The sequence below is a fragment of the Rutidosis leptorrhynchoides genome, chromosome 4 (genome assembly GCF_046630445.1).
Source record: "Rutidosis leptorrhynchoides isolate AG116_Rl617_1_P2 chromosome 4, CSIRO_AGI_Rlap_v1, whole genome shotgun sequence".
Lineage (NCBI taxonomy): Eukaryota > Viridiplantae > Streptophyta > Magnoliopsida > Asterales > Asteraceae > Rutidosis > Rutidosis leptorrhynchoides.
The window spans coordinates 587,910,524-587,916,523 of NC_092336.1; positions in this window are offsets into that span (position 1 = coordinate 587,910,524).

Genomic DNA, 6,000 nt, shown 5'->3' on the forward strand with positions numbered 1-6,000 from the left:
CCTCGTTTGTATCTTGACGATTAAAATCTGCATTCAAACCTTTCATGATTCTTGAAAACATCTCAATCAAGAGGATGAACCAACCGCACATCATTTACGGAAGGAAAGATTTATGCACATAGTTATGCACCTGAAAAACTCTCGGACACTTGAGTAAACGTTTAACACGTAGCTATGCTAATTCCTTTAGCATTGATATTACCCAAAATAACTTTACAATCCCTTTTCAAGGTAGCCAATTTTGTCACAGCTTCAGCATGTCAACTTCGACTTTTTGTTCGAAATAACCATATTGTAACCTTGATATATATGCGTACTCTTTTATTGTTACCGGAGAACCTTTCATATTCCATCATATTACCATCAACGTTTAATCATTTAAAAACACAATTCTCCTGAAACCACCTCGAATTGATAATCGATGATTCAGATATAGTAGCATTAAATGCAGAGGAAACAGCAAAATTTTAGATGGTCGTAATGGCCAAAAGTTTGATGATAAAGGAAGGAGTGTTGGAAACACTCAATAGAAAATTTAGTACCTAAAAGCGGATTATGCAAAACTATGAAGGAAGCCGTGGACAAATCACAAAGACTAAAACTTGCCTTCAAAGAATTCAAATAATTAAATATCCGATGAAATCTTTAGAAAATATCTTGCTCCGAAGTCATGTTAAAATCTTGCGGAAAAATTTTTCTTCATCAATCTTCGAACTTAGAAATTCCAAAATATCATCATAAATATCTTCGATATTTCTGAGGATATTTTCATAAATATTCTTGTCCGAAATAATCTACCTCTTCGTGTTTTCTGTATTTCATTATATTGGAAACTTCTGTAAAATTTAAAGTATAAATTATGAATGAATTGTGGAGAAGTGTTGAGAATTGAAGCATGGGTTAGTATAACATAATGGCGCTTGGCCAACGTGATTATATTACAGTAAGTCATGTTGAGTTTCTAATGGAACGTGATAAAGGGTCACAGATCATACATTTATCATGAACCATGTTACATAACTCATTCTTTCTATTTAACCTCTGAACATATCAAGAAAATACACTCTTAATAGTTCTATCCTCTGTGATTCTGGTAATTTACTAAATCAAATCGTGCTATTACGTTCTTTCTCATTTAGAACATTAAATTCATTCAAAAAATCCATACTTACGAATTTTGGACCATTACAAGAGATGCCCAATCGCAAGAAGAAGAAACGAAGGGACAAAGCTCCGAAATAGAAATTGGAGTATAAATCGCAGCAAATAGGAGGGAGTATTAACTTGGGATGACAATGATTATAGAAAATAGAAGTAAGGACTTCGAAGTATAAGAGAAAATATAAAGCCCAATAACAACACAGAAGTTACAAACCGTGGATATTAATACGAATAGCAATATAAAGACACGGTATAATTAAGAATAGTATCACCCCAAGGCAATAGTAGAAGTAAACAGATTTTTCTGGTGGAAGATTGAAAAGAAGGATGACAGAAATGATAATTAGGAAAATATCAAGGATTAGAACTGGGATAAACATTTTCATAATCTTTTGGGTGTATGAACTAAGAAAGAAAGTATAGGAATTGTGAGAATAATGGGACGGAAGAGTTTAATTTATAATGGAAAAATCAGACAGAGTAATCGAGGCAGATCACCGTATTTAATTATAGAGATCTTATTTTCCTTATTCGCCGAAGAATAAAATCTTTTAAATTTCAAAGATTTTCCGTGAATCCCTTGAATTCCGGAATTCAACCGAGGCAATGTCAAAAGATAAGATGAATCTTATTTTCTGAATTCAACCATGACTAGTCAAAAGTTATGATGAAACTTGTCTTTCTCATCTCACTATTTAGTGATAGCTTCATTCGTACTCTTCGAGTAATCGAATTATCTTATTCATATTACTCAATGATGATAAAACTTTATTTATCAACTCATATTCGTCATGAAAACGTTTTAATTGTTAGCTACGACAACCTCACTCAAATTTCGGGACTAAATTTCTTTAACGGGTAGGTACTGTGACGACCCAAAAATTTCTGACCAAATTTAAGCTTGATCTTAATATGAAATCGACATGATAAGCATAGTCTGTAATATTGAGTCTCAAAATTTTGAATTTGTTTTATGAAATCATTTGACTTCGACCATTTCCGACGATTCACGAACAACTGTTTGTAAATAAATAAATATAAATATATATGTATAAATAAAAGTGAAGAAAATATAATGATTTGAATTAATAAAAACTCAATTTAATCATTTGAATTAAAAAGAATCTATATATATATACACATGTATATGAATTCTATATATAGTTAATATTATGTATACAATGTAATGCATATAAAAATGTAAATATTAAATATTCAATATATGTTATTATATATGTATCAAATATTACATAATTAATAGTATGTAATATTAATTACAAGAAAAATATAAATGTTATATTAATTACTTTCAATATTATTATTAACATCATTATTAACATTATTATTAAAAATTATCAACATACTTGATATTAATATTGGTATCATTATTTTTAGTGATATTAATAATATTAAAAGTATTATTATTATTATTAATATATATATATATATATATATATATATATATATATATATATATATATATATACTAATATTAACTACATAATTATATGAAGGAAGGAAAATTCGATTTCAAGTACCAATCAAGTTTTGTATCTTTATGAGTGTTGTTATTTCTTTCCCTGAATTAATGGTCTACACTGGAATCTATCAATCTCATAATATTAACAAAAATTATTATTAATTAGTATGATTATTATTATCTATTAATTATTAATGTTTATTTATTATATAAAAGAAAAACATATATAAACGAAATATGTTCCTTTCCGTTATCCAGTCTATATCAATTTCCTGTAACTGATTGAAGATGATGTCGACTCCATTATGTATTCAGTTAGCCAGCTATATCAATTGTACAACTTTATTAAAGTTCTTTATCGGTTTCTAATTTATTTTTATTTTTTTTGCATTTTTCTTCCTCTGGTTTTGTCTTCCTGTCTACCCACGATAATTGAGAGTAATCAAATCTTCACTATAAACCAATCATTGTTGCTTCCTCCTGTAAAAACCAACTAAGAACCAACCATCATCGAACCCATTAAGGTACTGTTATTACTACGGTTCATATATTTTTTCTTTGTTCGTTTATAAACCGAAAAACACCATTCTTCTCAACCTTCAACCACCTTTCCTATTTTATTTTTGTCACATTCACAAACTACCTCCTTTCTCCTCATGATCATCACTAACAACCACCTTCCAACTCATTCCTATTTTTCTTTTATAAAATATGTCGCTGCTATACAGCTTAGTGGAATACATGTTTTCATTTAAAATGTATTAATAGGATCATGGAGACCAACTTGCAAGTGGAGGTACACATGGGCCAAAAATTTCATCAAGAGGTACCCATTCAATATTTAATTTCGATAGTGGGTGACATGAGGATCCTAATTCAATAAAGTTAAAGCAAGTGGAGCAAAGACACCACTTGTGCAATTTAGTTTAAGTATTTCGGCTAATGTAAAACACACCTAAACCACCATGGTGCTGCATCTTTTTTTTTCTGTTTCTATAATCCGAGAGCAAACACCACCAAACCCATTTAACCACTCTCATTTTCCTACTCCCTTTAGTCGACTAGTTGTAGCTACTTCTTGCTTCACTTAAAACTGTTGATAATTTCTGTTGAATCACGATCGAGACTGTTGCAATTACATGATTATTTCCCGTTTTATAACTTCCAGTCGACAACAATAATAATACGAATAGGGTGAGCTTCTAGATAAATTGGGTTTGTGATGGCCCCGTATACACTAAAGTATATTTAAGGTTAAATAATGATAAATGGCGGTTATGATATGTGATTATAGATGATGATAATACATAAAATGAAAACATCTTTAGGGTGATGAAATATAACGCGATGATAGATTAAGGTATAAGGATCGAAGTGTTCATTATGGTTATGGGATTATAATTATGATAGATGATATGGGTGATGTTAGAGGGACGAGTAAAAGAAATTATCGAACTAAACAATTCAGGAACAAAGTGACAGCTCGAAGGTTAGTGGTGCGTCTGTTAAGTGAGAGGTCCTGAGTTCGAAACAAGGCCTAGCCGAATTATATATATATATATATTTTTAAAAACTAGGCAGTTGTGAAGACTTAAACCTGTTGGGCTATTTGCAAATCTATGGACAGTTAGTTGGACTGAATTGTTGCTTATAACAATTAGTGGGCCTCAATCCAACTCAAGCTTTCTGTTGGGCCAAAAATCATATGGGTTATATGTAAAGGAAATCGAAAATAATTTAAAAGAAGCAGAAACAGTCGAATGGTTTAGAAGGTGTTCGGGTGAGCGAAAGGTCTTGAGTTCGAGCCAGGGTTGAGGAAGTTTATTTCTTCTTTTTTTTTTGAAGCTTTTCCTCTTAAGGTAGTCTTATTATTATTATTATTATTATTATTATTATTATTATTATTATTATTATTATTATTATTATTATTATTATTATTATTATTATTATTATTATTATTATTATTATTATTGTTATTATTATTATTATTATCAAAAATATCATTTTCATTATCAAAATTATTAAACTTATCATTTTATTAAAAACTACTATTATTATTATTAGCATCATTAATGGAATCGTTAACATTATTAGCATTATTTTTTTTTATGAGTATTATTACTATTTTAACTACTGATATTATTATAAAGATATTACGACTTTTCATTTATCAGTATTATTTTAACCAAACAAATATTAGTTACATAGAAATACATCTAATGTATATAACCTAACTCTAATATTATTTTTATAATAAGTAAGAAATATAAAATAAATATATTTAAGGTATTAATGGAACTCATAAATCATTAAAATAACAGATATATCACTAATAATAAATATATTGTTCGATTATAATTATATGTGTTAATATATTTATAAATGATATAGGTTCGTGAATCCGAGGCCAACTCTACTCTTGTTAAATGACGTCATATGTATTTTTACTACAAAATACAGTATTGTGAGTTCATTTGCTCCCTTTTACTCTTTACATTTTTGGGACTGAGAATACATGCGCTGTTTTTACAACTACTTTATTAAATGCTTTTGAAATATATTTTTGAACTGCAAATACATGAAATACTTTTATAAATGTTTGACGAGATAGACACAAGCAAAACATTCCTCGGATGAATTATTATGCAGACAAGAAGTTCTGCGGATTATTATTGAATTATGTGGACATGATAATTGCCACCATTGAATTATGTGGACATGATAATTGCCACCATTGAATTATGTGGATATGATAATTGCCACCATTGAATTATGTGGATATGATAATTGCCACCATTGAATTATGTGGATATGATAATTGCCACCAGTTGATGTGAATGTTATATATCGAGAGAATGATTTTATACACAGGTTATGTGTATGTTATTTTTGTGCACAAGATATGTGTATGGTTACTATGATTTATGAAAATGGTTTCGTACACGAGAAAGTTGTACTGTATTTAAAAGATATAGCATGTACATTACAGGTGGGTATAGGATTCGGGCCCATTTGTACCATGCAGTATTTAAATCTTGTGGTCTATCAAAATGATGAATTTTTATTTTTTATGATAAACTTATGAACTCACCAACCTTTTGGTTGACATTTTAAAGCATGTTTATTCTCAGGTATGAAAGAAATCTTCCGCTGTGCATTTGCTCATATTACATGGAGTCATTTATGGCATATAGAGGTCAGAACCTCGCAATGGGACCAACTGTTGAAGACTTCGTCCAGATGGATTAGGACGGGGTATTTCAGATAATCTCCTTAAAGATAAAAAATCAGCTTTTAGGCCTGATATTTGATAATGCTAAAAAACGAACATATATTTCATAGCATTATCCCTCAAGAAA